The 24,582-nt window shown below is 45.2% G+C and overlaps 1 protein-coding gene across 5 annotated transcripts in view; it reads left to right on the top strand.

The window, feature by feature from the left end:
* The first annotated feature begins 5,941 nt into the window (after positions 1-5,941).
* The window catches only part of KANSL1 (KAT8 regulatory NSL complex subunit 1), a 176,240-nt gene continuing 157,599 nt past the window's right edge, over positions 5,942-24,582 (top strand). Inside the window, exon 1 of one of the 5 annotated variants that reach the window (XM_030541036.1) lies at positions 5,942-7,451. The gene's annotated coding sequence lies outside the window, so the exon portion shown is untranslated. Of the gene's footprint in view, positions 7,452-23,494; positions 23,759-24,036; positions 24,128-24,582 lie in introns of those variants that run through there. The other 4 variants (XM_030541038.1, XM_030541035.1, XM_030541039.1 and 1 more) reach the window with 4 other exon arrangements.

Genomic DNA, 24,582 nt, shown 5'->3' with positions numbered 1-24,582 from the left:
TAAAATGAATAATTTTTTGGTACCAAATTCAATTCATACATTTTTTTAGGTATTTTTAAACCAATAAGGATGGAAATCAAATCATTCAGTATTCAATTAATTTGTTTATGTTGGAGTCCATCACCCCCCCAAAAATTAACTGGGGATTTGAAGCTTTTTAATCCCTCTTCTGAAAAAAATTTCCTCTGAAAATTCTTCTAAATCCTCTTTGAAGCTTCTTATTCAATTTTGCATCAAAATGCTTGGGCCCAAGTGCCTGTTGTTACAGCCTAGTACGGAGGGCCATAAAGACAGGACATCCAGAGCAGAGGAAGTCCCTGGGTGGTATAATGGTACCTCTGATCTTCGCCACTCAGTTTGCACTAAGGAAAAAGAACTAGGAAATCAACAGCACCCAGTAAAAAGTCACTGCCAATGCCACCAAGACTCTTCCTGGAGCCGAGAAATCTGTGCCCAAGCCAGTCCTATGGGTCATTTTAGTCATTAACTGTGGTCACCTCAGACATTATCAACAATCCTAAAGGTTTAGAGAACCTGACTAGGAGAAATGGGCATGCTTAGTCCTGAGAAAAGAAGACTGAGGGGCACTGGATAACAGTTTGCAAATATGTTATGGGGTGTTATAAAGAGGACAGTGATAAATTGTTCTCCATGTTCACTGAAAGTAGTTTGAAAATAAATGGTCTTAATCTGCAGCCAGGGAGATCTAGGTTAAATATTAGACAAAGCTTTCTAACTGTAAGGGTAGTTAAGATCTGGAATAGGAACCTATCCCAGGGAGGTTGTAGAGTCCCCATCTTTGGAGGTTTTTAAGAACAGGTTGGACAAACACCTGCCAGAGAGGTGTAGATCTACTTGGTCCTACCTCAGCACAGGGGGCTGGACTTTATTACTTCTCAAGGTCCCTTCCAGATCTTAATTCCTGTTATTCTATATTGCCACTAATGGCAACCAAGCTACTTCCTAAGCCTGCCTCAGCTTCCACTGCCGCTGAATGCACCCCGGGCACTGTCCTCTTCCTGTTCCTCAGTGGGAGCAGAGCAGACTCCCACAACCATCCCTGGCGTGCCCCAGTTCAGTGCTTCCTCCAGCCTCCCCAAGAAAACACCAGGAGTTGAGTACCTCAGCACTACCAGCTGCAGGCCACTTCAGCCAGACACTCCCTCATTCTCTGCTAGAAATGGGATTGGAGACTTTCAGAGTAGCCCTGATACACACAGCAAATGTAACTTAATTCTTGCTCCAGTCTCCATGACTGCTTTCAAGCAGCCAAACATTTTGGGTGATGGTTCCCATTCTGTTAGTTTCCTAATTCATCAATCAGGCAATAGAGTTTTCAGGATCCCTTGGGATGGAAACTATTTTGTTTGGGAGGAAAGAACATTCACTATAGTGCTGCCTAGGCTGTCTCATTTCCCAGCAGCCTTCTCTTTTGATGTTACAGACCGTTCTCATTTGGAGCTTGCTTTCATGGCCCAGACCTCTTCACCTATGTTCACTAGCTCTTTAGGAGGTTCAAAATCACCCTCCTCATACTTTTAATATCACAAAAGAGGGGAAGCCACAGGAATGTAACACCAGGACAAATGAAAAAGAAGTCTAAAGCCAGGTCAATTTCCCTGAAAAATATAAAGACAGGTGCCATATGTAATGAGGAGTCCCACATTTCCCTTTCAGATTAAAATATTTCCTCAGATTAAAATTCCTCACATTGTAAGACCCTGGTAGTCAAGAACAAAACTAGGAGAAAGTGTAGAAGCTCTTTATTGCATTCAGAGGAAGAAAGTAATCATAAAAAAATAAACAAAATGGCAGACTTAATTATCATCCTGCTTCTCCTGCCAGACCTTTTTCTTCTCAGAACAGGGTCAGGAGGGTCATTGTATGGATTCTAGCCTTTAGTCTGTTTCTCCATGGGGCTTGGATAGGTGGGTGAGATTCCGATCTCCTACATTAAGGGCCTCAAGGATTTTGCTAAATCCATGCTAGCATGGATGGATACCTTGTCAGATGTCCTTTCCTACGGTATTAAAAATCAACACACTTGGAGCAGTTCTTTAAAAAAGTTGTTTCTTAACAGACATCTTCTTTTAGGCTGCTTTCAGAGATGCAATCTGCTCCTTTGCTAGAGCTATAGTGTGCAATGTGATGTTCTGAAGATATGTGGCTCTCACCCTGGAAGGCTGATGACCAGGAAAAATAGCAATCAGAGAGTTCCATGGGTGAACTTTATAAATGGGAGGTGTCTGCTCTATGGGTGAAATCCTGACACCATTGAAGTCACTGGGAGTTTTGCCATAGATTTAAGTGGGTCCAGGATTTCACTATACCTCAAATGGTCCAGGGATTTTGATTTCCTCAGCGAGGCAGAACAGCACCAATCTAACAGAATTCAGAGCAGTCTGCAAAGCCCTGGTTCTGTGGATTAAAATCAGCACATCCTTATTATGATACACAATAGAACAGTCCTGGCCTACCTCAACAAGCTGGAGGGCATCCGATCCTCATGTCTCCACAAGAAAACAACTTTTATTCACCGTGGCAAAGAATAATCATTATTCAGTGAAGAATGTTTTTGCACAGGATCTAATTCTGCATACAAATCCATACAGACTAAACTTAGTCACGCTTTTTAAAGGCAGTATCTAGAAGGTAAAAGCTGCTTTGTTACATGATTGCTACACTTCTATAACAATCCATTAAGAAGTTTAATACCAGTTTGACTAAACAGATTAAACAAACCCACTGTTCTTAAAACATATAAACATTCCTCAAATCTGGTACCATTCTAGCATCATTCTATCCTAGAATTCCTCCAGAATGGTTTATGGAGAGGATGGAACATAAATTCTCTATAGTCCAGGTGTCTGCTTTATCAAGTAACCTACAAAATTAAAGACATATTTTAAAAAATGAAGATCCAATTTTAAGTAAGAACAGAAAGGGAATTCCACAACAGTGACGTTTGATGCACAAGTATCCTTTCTCTACTTTCCCTCTTAAGTTTAGGAATATCATCCTGTACAGTACGATTGTCATCTTGGACTTTACACAAATGAAAAATCTCAGGCTTTTTGCACATCATTTGCATTTTGGTATGTTCAGCTAGTCACATTTCAAAGCCCCTGGCTATATTAGACTCTGTCAGACTCGGCTGGTGAGTGGCACTATCTTTATTTTTGGAGTTCCATCATTGCAAGGGGATCAGTGGATGCCCAAACCTTCTGTGTTGCTGTCCCAAGGAATTAGAACTTGTTTCCTATATAGATTATTGCGCAGCTCACCTTTGCTCAATTGTAAAGTTAAAAACATGACTCTTTTAGATGTGATCGAGTGGATAGAGAATGGGGCTAGAAACCAGAAACTGAGCCTAATACTGTCTCTAGCATTGACTGACCTTGGATAAGTCACTTATCCTCTTTTTGCTTCAGTTTTCCCAAATGGGGATATTTATACTCATCTCATAGCAGGGTTGTGAGGCTTAACTACCTAATAGTTGAACAGTGCCTTCAAAATTGTAGACTATCAAGTAATATTATTTAATCACTCTCAGGCCCTCGGTAGGATTCTCCCTACTGCAAGGCATGTTATAATAATTTGGCCCTTTATGTGCAAAGAATATTAAACATAAACAAAATACAAGATTGCACTGTGAAGTGACTAAAATAAATCAGATTACTTAACAATTTAGCATTTTTAGTTGTACATTTTAGAAAGGCTCTCATACTTAAAAATGGTTGGCCTTCTTTGTCTTCTGATCCTGAGAGGTGGGAGGAGTGACAACTGGAGATGTAAAGGCCTCTTGAAAGCTGTAAGTTTATCAGCTACTTATACCCTAGCTGAAAAATCTTTGGATAGAAAATGTGAGAGACTTATTTTACATGCACTAAAAAAATCAGCTTTTCCTATCCTGGGTCTCCTGGACATGGATTCTTACCCTTTATCTGAAATGTTTCAGAGTAGCAGCCATGTTAGTTTGTATCTGCAAAAAGAACAGGAGGACTTGTGGCATCTTAGAGACTAACAAATTTATTTCAGCATGAACTTTCGCGATGCATCTGAAGAAGTGAGCTGTAGCTCACGAAAGCTCATGCTGAAATAAATTTGTTAGTCTCTAAGGTGCCACAAGTCCTCCTGTTCTTTTATCTGAAATGTTATTATTGAATAAACTGCTACAGCAGCAGAAATCACACTTAAAATAAATAAATGAAATTGAAAATGAAGAAATTTACAGTATAACAGGAAAAAACAGCGTAAAGGGCTTGCCTTTGCTAGGAAAGAATGTGTGTTCTGATATGTGTCAGCATCCTAGTGTTGATAAGGCAAGTTGTAGTTTTAACATGTTAGCAGATCAAGGTAATACCTAGGGAAGAGCCTATCAGGCTAATGAGTTAAAAATGCAATTTGCCTTGTCTGCACTAGGATTTGAACATGTTAAAAACCAGGGCAGATGACGCCTCCCAATTAAATGGGTGCACTCTGCTAAACTGCTGAGGAGGGACTGACCATCTGCAACTACACCTTGTGCCCCTGGCACTGCAACCCTAATCCTGGCTGTTTGAGGAAGGGAGGTCCTGGTGGTGGTGGCTGGGTGAGGGAGTTCCTGGAAAGTAAGCAAGCCCACTCCACACCCACCCTACAGGGCAGCTCTTCTCTGGGCATTGCAATCACCACTCAGGTTTCGCTTACTCTTGGTTTATGTGGATGTGGATGATCATTGGAAAGTATTATGTCAGGGCCTCCAATGTGACAGATATGGTAGTGGACAATCCTTGTGGGGTTTTTTCACTTAGCCTAATAACAATCACCCTAACTCAGCTAGTAGTTTCTTCTGGGGGACAGTCTTTGGGGGAATTGCTAACAGGTTATGCGCCAACAACAGGAAAAACCACTTTTGTTTTTCTTGTAAAGCCAACAGGGACAGATGCTGAAAAATATTCAGGGACACAGGTCACCCTAACTGCAGGAATCCTCCTGCTTTTCCATCTCCCTCTTCTCTGTGTTCCCCAGCTCAGAGCTGTGTGCTGTAACATTACAGGCACTCTCCAGATTTCCCTTCCCCCTTTGGGTCCTGAAGTGGTGTGATGGCATATACTGGTGACTATCAAACCCAATCTCAGCTCCAAAATATCAGAGGCATTTTGTCTTCAGAGATCTCTGACTCTGAGGCAAATGTGGTTCCTGTACCCTCAGAAGCCTACAACAATGCTGAGAGCAACAGGGTCCCCCCTTTCTTGCCATCCTTCTGCATGACAGGGGCATATACTCCCCCCTCCCCATTTCACACAGTATCTGCATTCACAGCACTGTGGGGAGAGGGTCAGCTGCACAGTTTGCCCCTTATCTAATTCAAGCATGAGGGTGAGTGAGGGGAGGGGGGGCTGATCCAGGTGATGGGCCCTGAGTGGCTGCCCTATGCAGCCCTCCCCCTCCTTCCAACATCTCCGGGAAACACAAGCAGGGGCAGGGAAAGCCGAACACCAGCATCAATCACCCCTCCCGCCCCACCCCCTGCTTGTGACTGACACCCCCTCCTCCAACCAGAGCGGCACATGCCCTCCCCACGGCCAATGGGAAGGGAGGAGGGCGGAAGATCCCCACTTCAAGGCTGGTTGAGCTGTGCAGGTAGGTGCTGGGATGTGGGAGCAGAGGCTGGAGCTGGTGCAAGCGGGGACGAGGGGAAAGGCAGCTGCGGAGCCATGGGCCGGGGCTCGCTGGGCAGGGCAGGCAGAGGGGCTGCGGGGCAAGGCAGCGGGGGGGGGGGTCTGTGGCTTTGCAAATGCATGTGGCCGGGAGAGAGGGAGCGTGCGGCTGGCAGAGGGACCGATCACCCCCTATGGTGCTGCCATAGACAACAGGCCAAGTAGCGCTCGGAGCCCCAGTCCTGCAACTTTGTGCGCGGAGTCAGCTGGGCTGCGGGGGGCCGGGGGTGCGGGGGGGGCCAGAACTTTGCCTTGTCGCGTCCGATTCCTGCTGCTGTGCCTGTTCCAGGCAGGCAGAGAGGAGCGATTGCTGAGAGCTAATTCACCAGGCCAAGGCGGGGGGAGGGGGAAGGAGGAGGAATGATTATTGCACAGCCAGAAAGTGAGTTTGGCTTGGCGAGGGGTGGGGGGAGCGGGGGGGGGGAGCATTGGCTTTGAAACCAGACAAATAGCAAGGGAGAGATCTGCAGCGGCTCGGTTACGCACAAAACGAGGAGAGATTTTGTGTTGCATTTGCAACAATGGTGATGGCTAAACGAGCAGGCCAAATGCTGGGAGCTGCTGGAGCAGGGATGGGATATCGGGCAGGAGGTCTAACCTGGGCCAGCCGCCTGCTGAGATCCCGGATCGCCTCCTTGCAGGTCGGATACACAGTCGGGGGCTGGGGTTTGTAGACGGGCGCTGGGTTAGCGTCGTATTTGACGAGGGTTTCAAGTGCCTGGCGCAAGGACAGTTTATAACTCCCGAGCTGCAGCGAGGCAGAGCCGTGCATTTGAGTTTTCAGGCTCTTCATCCGTTGTGGGTTTTGTTCGTTGACTTGTGTTAAGGAAACACAATGACCACAGACGTGCAAAATCCCAACGATCCCTAAGGAATGTACAGGAGCCAAAGAAGGCGAGAAGGAGGCTCTGGCACTAGCATGGCAAACCTGGCATAGAGGCTGTAAAGACTTTAGATAGTAAATTTTAGGAAATGGGGTAGAAAATACCCCCCCCCCCTTTTTACAATCCTCCATTTTACCCAAACATTAAAAAAAAAAAAAAGGCAGATTCCAGACTCTCAAGGTGGGTTTCTAGAACGATTTCAGACAAACAAAACCACATCAGAAATAACCATCTGACTTTTTTGTTGTTGCAAACTATTGCCCTTCCCCACCCCCGAACTCCTTGTCCTGAAAAATAAATGTATTTCAGTGGGTGGCGGGCATTCGTAAATGTGGTAAGTGATTAAGGTGTAATTTAACATGCAGGGAATTTCCTAAAATGGGATTTTCATAAGAGCCTAAGGGAGCTCGGTGCCTAAATACCATCAATTTTGACATTACTTTGATCTCTTTACCTGAGTCATTAATCTATATAGTGTGCAGATTTTTGTCTGTACTTTCCAACTGTTTTGTCCTCCAGAAGTGTACAGAGTTGTGTCTAGTTTTCCAAGTATAAATCTTTACACAGCTTGCTTTGTGTGTTTGCTCTATATTCTTTCTTTCTGGGGTAAGGTGGTGATGATAAATCTATTTCTTCCTAAATCCTGATTATTTCTCTTCCTGCCCCCTCCCCCCAAAGGCAAGTTGTTTGTGAGCTATATTTCTTTCCCCTAATTAATTTTTTTTGTTACAGATACCAGAGTTCCACTTCTTCAAATAAGAAGAAAGATTTGCATAACTACTAGAACTTGGTTGGATCTGGAAAGGTTAAGAGTCCCTTCTGAACTGCTCCAGACACTATGGAGTCTATCAAGATGTCCTGCAAGGTAGGACCTGCCATCTCTTAATTTTTATAATGGTACATTGTTTTCAGAGTTCTACTCAATACAGAAATGCTGAATTGTGAAAAGCACCATGGTATCTGAAGTCCTTGTTTAGAATTCTCATGTCGCTGTTTATTCTCAGGAAAGGTTTAAAAACCAGGACTTCTCTGTCACTTCCATGAGAAATATTTAACCAGAAATTGGAGATCCAGGAATATAGCTCAAACAAAAGTTCACTTTCCATTTGATCTGTTTTTGAGGATGAAAATCGTTTATCTAAAATTGGAAAAATGCAATAACTTCTGGTGTTTTGTTTTATTTTTGCTGTGTGTGTGTGTGTATGTATTTTTTAAGTATGACTGTAATCTTTTAAAAAACTATTAATAGCTATAATTTTAGTTAAGTATTTCAGGATCACTCCGCATGCTACCAGAAATGCTATGTCAACTCTTGACGCTGTGAACTAAGGCCTTCTGACATAGCGTATTTGGATGGTCATTGTATGTTGTAAATTAGTAGTTAGTAGTCCCGGCTGAAAATGTGGGACCCAAATATCCTTGCAATAACTTCCTTAATATTTTTAATAACTTTACAGAATTAGTAGAAATTATTTTCCAGAGCGTAAATCAACTCAGTCTGAAAACCTGATAAGCAGGACAGAAAATCTATCTGGAGATTGCCAAATGCATTAAAATTGACACAGTGTCTCCATGTGACACATTGGCTACACTCACACTTTACAGCGCTGCAACTGGGGTGTGAAAAAACACCCCCCCGAGCGCTGCAAGATACAGCGCTGTAAAGCGTCAGTGTAATCAGGGCAGCAGCGCTGGGAGCGCGGCTCCCAGCGCTGCACGCTACACCCGTAAGGGATGTGGTTTACATGCAGCGCTGGGAGAGCTCTCTCCCAGCGCTGCCGCTCTGACTACACTCATACTTCAAAGCGCTGCCGCGGCCGCGCTCCCGCAGCGCTGCCAGGGCAGCGCTTTGAAATTCCAAATGTAGCCATACCCACAGTGTCTCCATATTGCTAACCCCACTCTGACTGTATGCTACTACCAAGTCTTCTGATTTTTTATTCTCATTTTTATTTTTTTTTGTCTTTTGTAAACACTTGATGGGGTTTGATGAGGTGAACACTTTATACATAGGCAGAATATTGCTGGGACATATGAAACATTTTAGAAAGAATAAAGACTGCAGGGGAATGGAGCACATCTACTGAGTCCCATCTAGTTTATTCTAGTGCAGCCCCCATTGCTCCACTTAGTGTAGGATTGATCCTTAAGGTATTCTGTCTAATGCTTTGTTCATCCTAGTTTTAATTTACTTATTAAATGGAGCTTCCGCTGCTTCAGTCTGACTGTTTTCACTGTTAGGAAATGTTTCCTGATATTCAACCTTTTTTTTTGCCTCTTTAGATTTATCCCTCTGGTCCTAGGTTCCTACTTGATTCTCCCCAAAATAGTCTATCTTTCCTTGTTGTGTATGCCCCTCAAATGCTTGTATATGGCTGTAATATTCTCTTTGCTCTGCTGACACGGATCCTGGTATTGTTACACGTGCTTGTAATTCCCACAGTGTTTTGCATATGCCTGTCAGTGTGATTTAATGTACTCAGCATTGGCCCAGAAAATCTAAAATTCTAATCCAGGGGTCAGCATCCTTTCAGAAGTGGTGTGCCGAGTCTTCATTCATTCACTCTAATTTAAGGTGTCGCGTGCCAGTAATACATTTTAACGTTCTTAGAAGGTCTCTTTCTATAAGTCTATAATATATAATTAAACTATTGTTATATGTAAAGCAAATTAGTTTTTCAAAATGTTTAAGAAGCTTCATTTAAAATTAAATAAAATGCACAGCCCCCCAGACCAGTGGCCAGGACCCAGGCAGTGTGAGTGCCACTGAAAATCAGCTCGCGTGCAGCCTTTGGCACCCGTGCCATAGGTTGTTCTAATCCTTAGTCTTCTGCTGAGTAACTGTTTGGGATGGGTAAATCACTTCAACTGTCTGTGCCTTGTTTTCTCCATCTGTAAAATGAGGATAATACTGATGTGCCTGAAAAAGGGGTTGTGAGGATTAGTTGATATTTGTACACTGCTTTGAAAAAATAAAGCATTATATTAGTAGTTTTGATTATTATAGTGTAAGGATTACAGCTGTGTTTGGCCAAGTTTGTATGCATTTAATAAAAATCAAAAAGAGCAACAGTCATAAAAGGAGAAAAGGTCTCAATCCTTCCCCATACTAACTAAGCATTTTTCTTAGTTGTCATGAAAGCCAACAAATGAATGACCCTGCCTTCAGTGGGATTGCATATGGTAGAATTTACAATAAAATAGTTAATATATCCATTCATATGGATATTTAGACAAGTCTACACTAATATTGATCACCAGCTGGTCAGCATAACAGTATAGACTCCTATGCTGTGTATGTATTTATAACATCATCAACAACATAAAACCCTAATACTATTTATTTTAGTTCTCTGCTACAAGTTTTTGGAGGTTGCTGCTACATTTTAGCAGTGTGATTTCCCTCCCTCCTCCATCCCCATGGTGCTGTGCTCCTGTAATTTCTGTTGATGGGAGCTATAGGTGACCAACCCCTATGAAAAGCAGGCCTAGAGGTGTTTGAAAAATATATTGAAAAAGACTAACCAATTTTAAAATTGCTATATATTAATGGATTAACTAGGTAAGAGTTTGCCATAGGTATGTAATGCACTGTGATGCCTGTATACAGATATCCTGGAACAGCTTATAAAATTAAATGTAGTCAGCCCTATGGCTTGAGTGGGATGTAATATGAGAAGATTCTAGTCAGTTTAATTGCTTATATTCAGGGCCCAGTAGGCCTCAGTGAAATGGACAAATCATGTTGGCTTCATGCTGCAGCTTGGAAAAGTTGTTGTTTAAATAACACCAAAGTTAAGTAACCTGACCTGTTCTTGAGAGAGAACCAAAAAATGGAGGCTATGGAAAGGGTAGAGTAATGAAGGCACCTCCCTTTGCTAGTATAAGGAGGGTCTAGGGTAGGTGTGAGGAGAGAATTAATTTCTTCTGCCTTCCAGTAGTCAGAAAGTTCTGGGTGAGAGGATGTGTTTGAAGCAAGTGGTTCACATCCTCTGGCTAGTAAGCATTTGATAATGATAAAAATAAAGCTCTTCAAGAAGGATACAGGCACAGCATCTTGTTAGGACTTTCAGCACATTTTCAGCATTTTTGGAATGGGGCTGGGGTTCACCAAGGGGATATTCTTGCACTTGACTGGGGAGAAGCAGTGTCCCTGCACCCACTCATCTTTTGTGTTGTTGCTGGCTAATAGTTCTAGTTCTCAGCTAGTTGGTGTCTGATAAAGCTTTTGTCTTGTCATTATTGCTTTATTCCCTCAGTAAATGATAGGTTTCCCTAAACGTGTATTGGGATATTGCAGACTAATGCGAAATCATTGCATATAATGCAAATGTGAGGCAGAAGGTGAGGTCATCCTTAAGCACGGCCGCGGAGTCTAGTGTAGCTCCTTATGTGAGATTTCTTATAGTTCATACACGGCACATGCCAGCAGGAGGGAGATTTAGTCACACAGAACTTAAGCGTCTTGTCCCTGACTCCCAAGAGCAGCAGCAGCAGAAAGAACAAATTGTGTGGGTGAGGGTAGGAGGGAGGCACAGGTTAATAGTGTTGTCCTAGGGCAGAAGACTAGAAAGTGGAAACTGATGGAAAAACAGTGAAATTGGCCAGTCTAGTTTTATTGTTTAATCAGAGTGACCTGCAAAAGGTAAACCAACAGCATCAACTGTGAAAAGTGACCGACTTTTACAACTATTGTTGTTAATCTAAGGGGTTGCTAGTAAAACAGGGAAGACTTTTAACATATGAATCTTTATTAACCACTGAAGGCTGTCACTCTCGAAATTCCCAGATTTTCTGTTGCCTCAAAAGATGAGAAAAAGCTAGACAGTATTTGTAGAAAGTCCAATCAGTAAAAAAATGTTGCTGTGAGCTTGAGGCAGGGGCTGTGGTCTCCTTTTGGAAAGGATAAAGAAGTATTGGAAGACTTTCAGCTACTCTTTTTCATTTTGGGCTGGCTATTCCAGGCACTTCCTTTTAACAGATGAAATATACTCCATTCCTGTTAACAACTAGCTAATGCTTCTAAACCTTTTCTATGTTTTCTAGCACATGTGCAGCTCCACTGTTGCTGCCAGACGAGGAAGCACTTGTGTGGAATGGATGCAGATACGTTTACCACTGTATCATTTTACTCTACAGAACAGGATTAGGCAACGTTGTGGTTAAAATACCTGCCTGATGCCTACGCTAATACTTCCATTGTCAACGTCAGTGGAGCTGCATTGGTGCTAAAGAGAGAATACAAAAATTCCTAGTGTAGATCCACCCTTAAAAACTGAAAGCATCATTCCCATAACACTGCTAGGCTTCACCTTTCTGGTGTCCCAGATGGCAATGGCTTTACATTTGGAGCAGGATCACATTTCCCTCTTCGTGTGTTTTCCCCTTCATCACACAAAAGTGAAATAACTCCTCATAATTAGCAGTTAAAGCAATAAAATTACAGTTTGTGCTATGCCAGTTTTGCTAAAATGATACACGTTAGTTTTATTTATAAAGGAATAAAATAAAATTTAAGACTTGCATCAATCTCAGGGATCATGTACAGCCCTCAATATAAAATCAACATGTTGACCAGCATCAATTTAAGCTTCTTAAGAAACATTCCCGTAACTGATTCCATCATCATGCTTCTTAGGCAAAAGTCTGAGTAAATTGATGGGGTCTGAGTCTATGCCAGTGGTTTTCAAACTTTTTTTCTAGCAGTCCAGTTGAAGAAAATTGTTGATGCCTGTGATTCAACAGAGCTGGGGCAGAGGGGTTTGGGATGTGGGAGGAGCTCAGGGTTGGGGCAGAGGGTTGGGGTGTTGGGAGCGGGTCAGGGCTCTGGGCTGGGGGTGCAGGCTCTGGGGTGGGGCTGGGGATGAGGGGTTTGGGGTGCAGGAAGGGGCTCTGAGTGTGGGGGGACTCAAGGCTGGGGCAGGGGATTGGGGCGTGGGCTTACCTTGCGCGGCTCCTACTCAGTGGCACAGTGGGGGTGCTAAGGCAGGCTTCCTGCCTGTCCTGGGACTGCACTGCGCCCGAAAGCAGCCTGCAGCAGGTCTGGCTCATAGGTGGAGGAGTGCAAGTGGCGCTGCATGGTTCTCACCCGCAGGCACTATCATCCCCCCCCATTGGCGGGGAGCCAATGGGAGTGCAGAGCCGGTGCTCGGGGCGGGGACAGCACGCGGAACCCTGTGGCCCCCCGCCTAAGAGCTGGACCTGCTGCTGGCCGCTTCCGGCGCATAGCGCAGTGTCAGAACAGATAGGGACTACCTTGCCTTATCTGGGCAACACTGCTGACAGGACTCTTAACAGCCCGGTCGGCGGTGCTGACAAAAGCCGCTGCAACCCAGTACTGGGTCGCAACCTGCAGTTTGATAACCACTCGTCTGTACTGTCCACCTTGTGTGCAGTCACATCTGTGCAAAATTAATGTAAAATACTGCTGTTTTGATTTGATAGCATTGTACAACCACTTTGCATCAATGTATATTATGACACAAGGTGCAAGGCCAAGACAGTGGTGAACTGTGTCCATTAGCCTTACACGGTGCTGTAAAAGTCAACACTGTGTTCCAGTTGGTCTGATAATTTCAGGGTTGTCAGTAGTTTGTGGACTATGAGTAGATACTACTTCCTGTATCTACCTGTACCTTCCCCTGTAGGAAGATGTACTTATCCATATTCCACAAATGGGTGCAATAGTGGGAAGGGGCTTATGCCTTCCTCTGAAACATACAGAATTTCCCACTATTAGACAGACTATTAGACAAGATAGACCATTGACCTGCTTACTATAATCAAGAACCCATGTACTTCATGGCACAATGGGACCATATTCTGTGGATAGAAAGAATAAATTAACTTTGCCACAGAATTTAAGCAATCGTAGTGAAATATTCTTCACGATCATTTCCTCCGCCTTACAAAAAGACACATTACTACGGTTCATAGTTGATTATTTTCAATTTTAGGTACTTTATACCACAGTGTTTCCAGGGTCAGAAGTTAAAATAATTCCCCTCATGTTTTGACATATTAAAAAAAAAAAAGAAAGACGTTTAAGTTGTAGACCTTCCTTGAATATAGGAACAAGCAGTGGATTTTTTTTAATTGTAAACTTCAGCATCAAATTAACTGGTTTAGTCACTAAAAGTGTTTACTGTTTTTTAAAAAAGCACTACTTTTCAGTTGGACTATGTAGCTCTTTGCATGAGGAATTTACTCTTCCTCCTTGACTCTGTTAAGCAACTCAAAACTTATCCAGTGATGTGAGAGGTCCAAGGAGAGCCTGTTGTAATGATATAGAAAAATATTTGACATCAATGATCTTGCCACTGCGTGATGGATCTGTTTTAGCTGCAGCTTGCTTATATTTATAGTTGTGGAACCAGAGAAAGGTCTCACAGTTCTGTGTTTAGGATAGTGTGCTCTTTTACTCTCGAACATGTCTTTTTGTTGTTGTTGTTGTTGTTGTTGGAATATCTAGTAAACCTGGAAGCCAGTATGCAGAAATTAAAGTTGGATTAGAAAGTGGAGTGTTTCCAGGGAGTTCTGTAATTCAGTTTTCTTCTGTAACCCCTGTTCTTATTAACTTCTGCTTGTTTCTCAATCTTACAGTTTTCTTTGCAAGGGTAGGAGTCTCCATATACCCGAGTTTCCTATATAAGCATAACTTGTATTGCAATAGCACTTAGCGGCCCCAGTCAGAATTGGGGACTCTTATTACTTTATACACTGTACATGCATATAACAAGACTATCTTTGTCCCAAATAATTTACGATCTAAGTACAATAAGAATAGGTGAAGGCAACAATCTGATGTGGGGAACACAAGGTAATTGTCAGTTATAATTAGTGTAATAAGCAACAGTCAGCATACCAGTTGCCTAACCATTTTTGAGTGTTTTTTGTAAGCATTGCAACAGGGGAGGGTTTTAAGAGATTCAAAGGAGGCTAATGTAGTGGCTTTGCAGATTTTTACAGGGAGCTCTTCCTGTGCGTAAGGGAAGGCGTCGGAGAAAACATGAAGATGTTTGAGGAAAAACTGGACTCATGAGCTATATAGGCTGGTATTGTTGGTTGAATGAGGGCAGGGGTCAACTGTCCAACAGAACATATGAGCTGATAGGGAAGGTGAGGGTAAGCTGTGAAGTGCTTTAAAAGAAAAGACAAGTAGCTTATGTTGAATGTTGTGGTGGAGGGTGCAAACAGGGTCAAGGTCTGAATTCAAATGGTTTTTGCAGCAGCATTTTAAATGGATATAATGGAGAGGTGACAGTGTCGTAAAATATTTGGCACGGCCAAAGTTACAGTACTTAATATGGGAGATGAGAGCCTGAGCCAGTGTTTTAGGTGTGTGGACAGAGGAAAGATGGTGAGATGTGCAGCAAAAAGGGGCAAGATTTAGACATGGGATGTCGTTAGGCTTGGAACTAGAAATCTTGATTTATTGGTTAGTAAAATACTCTTCCAAGGCAGAATGTAGAGAGGATTGGAAACCTTCATCCTTTTTCTCCTTATTGCTATGAGAAATCTTCCCTGTTTCTTTAATGATTCTGTCTGTCAAGATGTCCTTCTGTTTCCATGGTGCTTATGTCTGAACACATACTGCTACTAGAACCATTATCATTGGTAGGAGACTTCTGCCTTTTCTGCTAATCTGAATCCCAGATTTTGTATGTGTGTGGTGTTTTTTACATGGCCAAGGATGCTTCTGCCATTGTAAAATCCTATCTTGGTTCAGTACCCTGCTGTTCTAAAGGGCAGTTTTTTTGGACCAGTAGGAAATAGATCCAAAGCGCAGTGTGAATACTGCTACTTGCTAGGTCTTCATCATCTGACCTTATCCCACATACAATTTTTTTTTTTTTTTTCCATGGGAAGCCAGTATAACTCTTGAATAGTCCAGGTATGTACCTGATCCAACACTGCTGAGGACACATCACCCTGATATGCCGTTCTTCGTACTGGCTTCCCATTGTTTAAACACAGAGTACAGTTCAAGGACACTGGACTGATTTTCAAGGTCATGGATCTGGTCCTAGCTACTTGAGCGGCTGTCTCTTCCTCCATGACCTCTAATGACAGATATGTTCCACTGGAATAGTGAAACTGTCAGACAAAATGAGGGACTTACGACCACAGGAGACAGGACCTTCACAGGAGCAGGACCAAGACTATGGAGCTCTCAGCCAGACAAGTTAAGAAAGATCACTGACTTTCCCACTTTGCTGGCTGAGGACCTTATCTTGGCCGCTAAAAGAAGCAGTGGATCTTCAGTCCCTGCATTGGGGCTGGCAATTGGATCATGTAGCAAAATGTTGTCCTGAAAAAATTAGGAAGATGCATAATCTATGACTTCTATAACTAACAGCATTGATGGGCAGACCCAGGGTAGGACTCATTAAAAAAAGAAAAGCACCAGTGTCTTGCCCTTGCTACCTAAAAGCAGTACATTCTGGCCTTGTTAAAACATGAAGGTTGTACTGCTTTACCTCAGCCAGTGTGTTAGTAGTAGTATTAGAACTGCAGCGTAATTAAAGTGGTACAATCCCTTAGTGTGGGTGCAGTTAACCAGTATAAAAAGTGCTTATATTGGTTTAATTAATTCCTGTACAGCAGGGGTGGGGAATCTCTGGCCCATGGGCCAGATCCGGCCTGCTGCTTCTTTTCGTCTGGCCTGGTGCAAGTCTCTGTGCTGTGGGCTGGACGCCCCGAGCCTCGGAATCCACCCCTGCAGGGGTAGGGCTGGAGCTGTGAGCACCAGCTTGCCACCATGTGCCTGCGGCCCCTAAGTGGAGGGGTGATCGGGGAAGCTCCATGTGCTGCCCCCAGCACCGGCTCTGCAGCTCCCATTGGCCGGGAACCGCACAGAACCAAGGCAGGCAGCGAGCCTTTTTGTGCTGCCAACCAGGAGCTACCTGAGGTAAGCGCTTCCTGACTGGAGCCCTGCACCACCACGCACTCTCATGCACCCCAACCCCCTATCTCAGCCAGGAGCCCCCTCCTGCACCGAAGCTCCCACCCAGAGCCTGCACCCAGACCACCTCCTGCACCCCAACTCCCTGTTCCATCCCTGACCCCACTCCAGAGCCCACACTCCCAGTCAGAGCTGTACCCCAATCCCCGGCCCCAGCTCTGAGCCTGCTCATGCACCCCAAACTCCTTGTCCCCAACCCAGAGCCCCCTCCTGCACCCTGAACTCCCCCCCCAAGCCTAGGGAAGCCCCAAGCCTCTCTCCCCCCCCACACACACACACATGCAGGGCTGGAGCCGCGAGCACTGGCTCACTCCTCTGTGGGGGGAAGCTCCAAGCCTCCGTTCCCCCGCTCCTCATGGCGATGTGTGTGGTCCCTGACTGATTTTTGATGTGCATCAATGGCCCCTGCTAGAAGAAAGGTTCCTCACTCCTGCTGTACAGGAACAGGAATAAGCTATATGTTATAAGGCACCTTTTATGCTGGTTATAAAATCACATAAATGTAGGGCTGGAAGGAACCTTGAGCAGTAATCAAGTCCAGCACCCTGCACTGTGTAAGATCAGGTAGACCTAGACCAACCCATTACAGATGTTTGTCCTACTCATTTTTTAAAACCTCCAGTGATGGGAATTCCACAACCTCCCTCGGAAGCCTATTTCAAGCTTAACTACCCTTATAGTTCAGTTTTCCCTAATATCTAAACCTAAATCTCTGGTGCTGGAGATTAAGTCTGTTACTTCTTTATCTACCTTCACTGGACCTGAGAACAACTGATTCACTTTCCTCTAACAGCCCTTAACATATTTGCAGACTGTTTTCAGGTCCCATTTTAATCTTCTTTTCTCAAGACTAAAAATTCCCCTTCTCCAGTATTCCGGGACTTCACCTGTCCTCCAGAAGTTGTCAAAGATAATTGCTAATGGTTCTGAGATTGTTTTTGCTGGTTCGCTAAGTACTGTAGGGTGAATTTCAGCAGGCCCTGCCGACTTGAATACATCTAACGTATCTAAATATTATTTAACCTGTTCTTTCCCTATTCTGGTTTGCATTCCTTCACCCTTGTTAGTATTCATTTTGTCAAGCATCTGGTCACCTTTAATCCTTTTAGTGAAGACTAAAGCAAAATAGACATGAAATACCTCAGCTCTATGGATATCACCAATTATCAGCTCTTCTTCCCAGCTAAGTTGAGGACCTATACTTTCCTTTGTCTTTGTCTTGCTCCTAATGTATTTGAAGAACCTCTTCTTATTGCCGTTTGTGTCCCTTGCAAAGTATAACTCCTGTTGTGCCATAGCTTTTCTGATTTTGTCCCTGAATGTTTGTACTATTTTTTTGTACTTCTGCTTAACAATATGTTCATGTTTCCACTTTTGGTACCATTCACTTTTGATTTTCAAGTCCTTAAGAGCCCCTGATGGAGCCATATTGGCTTCTTACTATTATTCTTTCTATTTTTCCTTTGCATCGGGGTACTTTGCAGTTGTGCCTTTAATATTATTGCCTTCCAACTCTCCTGAACTCCTTAGATTTTTTCTTCCCATGGGACCTTACCTACCTGCTCCCTGATTGTATTAAAGTCTGCTTTTTTTAACGTCCATTATCCTTATTCTGCTATTATCACTCTTCCTTTCCTTAGAATTAAGATTTTCATGATCACTGTCACCCAAATTGCCTTCCGTCTTCAGATTTTCTAGCAATTCCTCCCCATTGGTCAGATTCAAGGTCTAAAATGGCTGTTCCCCTGGTTCCTTTCTCCACTTCCCAGAATAAAAAGCTGCCCCCAGGACATTCCAAGAACTTACTGGAAAATTTGTGTTTTGACATATTACTTTTCCAATAGATGTATGGGTAGTTAAATGCAGCCCCCCGCCCCCTTACTACCAGGTTGTGTGTTTTGGATATTTCTGTAGTTTGATCTAGAAATGCCTCATCTGCCTCCTCTTCCTGATTTGGTGGCCTTTAATAGTCCCCTACCCTGACACAACCCCTAATTTTTACTCCATTTCTCTTTACTCCGATTGGTCTGCCTTCACCTTCTTTTGGACCTCAGAACAAGTATATATACTCATGATGTGTAATGCATACCTCCTCCTTTTTACCCTGTCTTTCCTTCCTGAAGAAGCTGTACACCTCTCTACCAATATTCCAGTCATGAGACTTATCTCACCAAGCCTCTGTGATGCCAATTAAGTCATAATGTATCTTATGTACTAATCCTCCAGGTCTTCCTGTTTGTTCCTCATTCTCCTTGATTTGTGTATAGACAGTTAAAGTGTTTGAGTAGATTCTCCCACTGATTTCCCTCTTGTAATTTTTTGTGCCCTCAACAACTAATCCCCTGTTAAGGCACCTTTATTTATTTATTTTATTTTAATACTGCATCTATGGTAGGGGTACGCTAGTGTAACTGTTTGTTTGGTGGTAGAAAAATCACACCCCTAACTGAAATAGTTTTACCAGAACAAAATCTGTGTGTAGACCGGGCCTCAGAAAAAGGGTTCTTCTGATTGCTCACTAATGACCCATCTGTGCATTTAAGAAGCATCATTGATAATTAGCAGTTGTACAGTGCTTTGAACATGTCAAGCACTATATAGTCATTGCTCCCAACTGTCCTGTGAGGTAGCTAAGTATAATCAACTTACAGATGGGGAAACTGAGATGCAGAGAGGTAAAGTAGGAGAGGGCAGTGAATCAGTGGTGGAGTCCAGAGTATAACTTAAGAGTGTGATGCTTGGTCCCAAGCTAATTTCTGTATAACCTGCTGTCTCTTGATGGGTTCTTGAGTTCCATCTACTACACAGCTAGTGGTATCGTAATTATGATACAGGGTTCACTGCTAATGAAGATATGCGTTACGATCCCGATCCTGTGATTCCTTAATGTTGAAAGTTAAGCATGTGAGAAGTCCCATTGAAGGCAGGGGCTGTAGAGCCACATGAAAGTTAAGCATGTGTATAAATGTTTTCAGTATCAGGGTTTAGTTGCATACTAGCAGGGTACATTTATTTGTGCAGGGAGCTGTTGTAGTGGCCTATATGGTAATGGATTTTGCAGTGTAGTTATACAACATGTAAGACCTGATTCTCGTTTTGCATTAAGGCCCCTCTACACTGCTCTAGCAGTGGGTATTTCATTTGTAGCAGGAGCAAAAGAGGGTCTCCCCACATAAGGCCAAATAATCTAGCAGTGTAATTGAGAATCAGACCTGTAAAATATGTTTCTAAGAGTCTGGTCCTTCTAGCATTAACTCATTATAAAAGTGTGAAAGGTGTAAATGCGGGAATTGGCCCTTAGAATCCTCAGCTGAAACAGATTCATTCTGAAAGTTCTAAGCAGAGTTAAATTTAGCCCGTGACTCGCCTCCCTTCCATGTCTGTTAACATGACTCCCAGTCCCACTTTTTAAATACTAAAAGAAGTACTCTGCATAGGGTAGCAACCTCTCTCCAAAGGTTGCTCCCACCCCTTGCTTCAGATGCTGATATATACCACTTCCTGGCCTGAAGCACAATATGAGACCTAGCAAAGAGTAGTGGCAGGATGCTTCAGGCACGTGGATGGAATGGGGCTCCAGCGACAGCAAAGATGGGTTAAAATTGGCTCATCCCAAGAGCTGTTTCCTAGCACCCTGAAACTTTTTACAAAGCCAGCCCCCTCCCCTACCCTCCCTAGCAGTTCATCGGAAACACAGGAAACTAGTAATTTTTTAAAAATTTACCTATTCTCCCCCATTCCTGCCCCCCCAAGAGATTATTGTATTCTTTTATGTTTTTATTATTGTAGTGTTTAAGAAATGAACAGAACAGCAGATAGTGATTGCAGGAATGTCAAGTCTTTGTTTTTCCTGTTTCTGATGGATATCTCTTGGAAATGCAAAGACCTGAGGAGCTCTTTCTTTCCTTAATTGAGAGGTCAGGGGTACTGAATCTTTTAAAAGAACTTAATTCCAACTGTTTAGCAGGCATTTGAACTAAATAGGTGGTATCAGAACTAAACAAGCTCAGCTCCTCTCCCAAGTTTTAAACAGTGACTAAAAATAATTTCCTCTGTCACTCAGCTTTCACTTCCTTAATACTTGTGATAAACTAGTTGTACTATCAGTTGTCTGCTTATTTTTTCCTGGAAGACACTATAGGGACAAGACCTGAATATCATGTAAAAACCAGCAGGGATTTAAAAATAACATGTAAAATGATGGGGATGGGAGGGAAAATACTTTTTGGGTCACATTTAAGGAGTTAAACACAAAAGCGTCATTCCTTCAATCAGAGCCACATGGGCATGCCCTTGCACCTATGTGGAGCCTCATTGAAGTCATTGGGAGGACTCCATGCGGGTGGAAGAGCGTACCTGTATGGATATGATTAAAGTAATAAGGCCCAAAGGATTAGCCAGTTTCTAAACCTAACCATTTTATTCAAATATCAGACGTGGTAGATACTATACAAAAATATAGGAAGTCAGTCTCTGCCCTGAAGTGTATAGCCTTTTTATAAAGACAGCAGACAAGAGATTGGGGGCAGGGCATGAAGGAAACAATGCATAAAGAAAATAATCTGGGTGATAAATATGGCATCTAAGAAACCTGTCATTTAAACTATATAACACTCTCTCCCCAGCTGCCCCTCTGCTGAGGTTGTTTGTTTTTAAAATAAACTTCTTCAATATTTACTAACTTTAGCTTTTGTTTCCTTTTCTATTTTTTAACCATGCCTTTTTGAAAATGTTGTTTCCCATTTTTAACTATTACCTTTCTTCTAAGTTTAATATTGTGCCCTTTTTTTTTTAAATGTATTACCTTCACACTTGCCCTCTCCCTCCCTCCCCCTGACATGTGGCAAAGTGACACTGTCCAAATTCTGTTCTAGAGAAATCTCCCTCCCTTCCCTTAAATAGGAAGCTGTTTAAATAAGCTTTGAATAAGTTCTACGCCCCCCCCCGGCAAAAAAAACCTCTAATATGCCTTTCAAGACTGCTGCACTTATTTTTGCAGAACTAAGAAAGAAGGGTTTTGTTGCAGTAGCTGCGTTTTTGCCTGCTGTGCAATTTTTAAGGTAGTTGTATAGTGTTTCCTATAGTACATGTACTTTCAATCAAGATAAAAACGTATCACTTAGTAGATATATTTTAATGTGATTAAGGTTCAGCTGATATGTATTTGAATCAGCATCTGTGCAGCACACCAGTCATCGCTTGAAATTTGTTAGCTCATTTGAGGAAAACCTCTCTTTTATACCAACAGAAAACACAGTATTGAACTAAGACACTTCAGCAACATTTATAAGCTGCACTATTTTGAGCTTCTGTGTTACTATAGGAAACAATTGTTACACACTGCAGGTCTTCTGTGATGGCTTTTTTTTTCTTTTAAATGACTCTCTGTTCTACAGTGCTTAATGGTTTAGTCACAGAGCACATGTTGCCATGTCCTAATATTTTGATAAGGTTATGTCATTACATGCTCATGTATCAGCATAGCAGCATGATGTTGTGATGCCTGGAGTTCATCCCTGCAGAGACAGGTGGTCACACTAGTAGATTTGTTTAGACGAGGGATCGGCAACCTTTGGCACATGGCTCGCCAGGGTAAGCACCCTGGTGAGCTGGGCTGGTTGGTTTACCTGCTGTGTCATCAGGTTTGGCCAATCTCAGCTCCCACTGGTTGCGGTTCGCTGCTCCAGGCCAATGGGGGCAGTGGGAAGCAGCGTGGGCCAAACCTGATAAATTATCCTGGTCCACCAGGGTGCTTACCCTGGTGGGCTGTGTGCCAAAGGTTGCCGATCTCTAGTTTAGGGTGTTTTTAAAACATTAAGGCTGCTAAGAGAGAGGTTCATGTGACTCTGAATTTTGCTGAAAACTGCAAGTTCAATTTCTTGTTCCAAGCGGTGTCTCAACACTTGTATTTACAGTAGTACCATATTGGCCTTGCTACAGTCCTGCTTTGGAGGAAGAATTTCTTTTGGGATGGATTAAGAGACTTTAAAAATTTGGCTCTTGTTGATGCATAATTTTGGTGAATGCTTGACTGAGTCGTTATAGAGTCCCTGGTGCCAACAGTGCATGCTGTGTGTCCCTGGGACTGTGTATAGGCTACAGGCTGGGCTACCCTGGGACTGTTGCGAGCTTGCAAAGAACTGATGCCTTAAGAGAGCATGGGGTTATGAGATGACTACACTTCCCAGCACGCTCTGCGTCACCCGCAGCCCCGTCCCTGCTCAGGGCTGCTGTTCTGAGCAGGGCGGGCATGCGGCGCATGCGGAGTAACAAACCAAGGCACTGTTGGAGGCGCGCCCTCTGGCGGCTAGCGGGTGCTCTGCAAGGGGCGCCGCAGCGCACCAGCAGGACAATAGGCGCCGGGCTCTGCGGGCCCAGGGCCGGGCTCGGCCGTACAGTGCAGGGCGAGAGGGGCCCAGCAGGGCTCGGGCCCGCCGCCGTGATCCGCAAACACTCCCCGGGTTCGTTCCTTGGTGCACGGGCCAGGGAGGGACCCCGGGCCGGGGAGCCAGGCAGCCGCTTCGGTACCGCCCCGCGGGCCGGAGCAGCGGCTCTCCGCCCCGCCTGGCTGAGGCATGGCCCGCTGCTGCCGGCTCGGGAGCGCGCTGCCCGCGCCCTCCGGCCGGCGGCTCTGCGGGGCCCCGTGGCTGCGGGCGCAGTGCGCTCGGCGGCCGGCGGGGGCGCTGCGCCTCCCCTCCCCTCCCCCCGCCCGGTGCATTCTCCGATTAAAGGGAGGGGGAGGGCAGAGAAGGAGCCCGGCCGCCATTTTCCGAGCAGCGCCGCCGGAGCGGGGGGAAGCACCGCCGCGCTCGCTCCGCCGCCGCACCGCAGGCGGAGAGCGACACAGAGCGGCCCGCCCGCCAGACCCAGCGCCCGCGGGCAGCCGAGGGCCTGCAGCCGGCGGCTCCAGGGCGCTCCCCGAGCCGGGGGTGGGGGGGCAGCTTCTCCCCCCGCCCCAGCCCGGGCTGCAGCTGCCGCCGTCGCCGCTCTGCACCCGGGAAGGGAGAAAGAGACGAGCCCCGTCCCCCGCGGCCGGGGAAGACCGAGCGGGCCAGAGCGAGGGGGGGAGCCGGGGCTGCAGCCGGGGCTGGCGGAGCCTGTGCCGGCTGCGGCTCCGCTTCTCCCCTCGGTCGGCGCTTGTTTGCAAACTGCGCCCATTTTGTGCGGGGCTGAATCCGCCCGGACTGTGCTCTCGGCTCCATCACGTGGTAGGTGCCGCTGCCGCCCCGCTCCCTCTCCCCTCCGCCCGCTGCCCTTTCTCCTTCCCTCCCTCCCGCTGCCCCTTTGTTACTGCAACTACCGCCGGCCCCGCCGAGCCAGGCAACTTTAAATGGCTCCTGCTCCCTCGGCGCGGCTCCCGCCGCGTGCAGGGGAGGGAAGAAAGGGGGGCTCGCTTCCACCTTCACCATCTGCGACCGCGGCTGCCTCGCTGCCCGGCGCCGCCGCCGCCGCCTCTGAGCGGCTCTGATGTGGGCTTCTGCCAGTCCCGGCCTCAGCCCGAACTTCTCTGCCCGGCTGCTGGCTCCCGCCCCGTGCCAGGCACGGCCGGGCTCGGGGCTCCTGGGAGCGTGTGTCGGGTAAAGTACTCGGGGCCGCTAGCGGATCTCAGCCAGGCTCCTCCGGGGGAGGCGGGATGGGGGAGAGCAGGGGCCCGACTTTGTTTTCGCTGCGGTGCTTGGTGCCTTGCTGGGGGAAGTGGCTGTATTTTGGTCTGCCCTGGCTGAGCCCTGCGTGTTCAGTCTCCTTGTGCTACTGTCTCTGTGTATTTCGCCTCCCTCCCCCAGTGCGTGCGGCCAGCAAAGTACTGCGGATCCATTGCGTGGAGGTGGCGGCGGCGGCGGTGGGGAGGAGGTTGCTTTGATGGCGCCACTTTAAATTGAAATCTTGCACAAGGGCTGCAGCCTTTTGTGGCTTGTTTATAAACTTGAACGACCGCCCATGGAACGTTCCTAGCCCGGGTGTTCGAACGCGGCGGACCCCAAAGTTCGAAAATCGAGTCCTGCATTGCCGCCCCCAGCTCCATTCACACTCC

Source organism: Gopherus evgoodei, chromosome 23 (genome assembly GCF_007399415.2).
Source record: "Gopherus evgoodei ecotype Sinaloan lineage chromosome 23, rGopEvg1_v1.p, whole genome shotgun sequence".
Taxonomy (NCBI): Eukaryota; Metazoa; Chordata; order Testudines; family Testudinidae; genus Gopherus; species Gopherus evgoodei.
The sequence above is the reverse complement of the archived record's forward strand: the minus strand, read 5'-3'. Positions and strand labels throughout refer to the sequence as shown.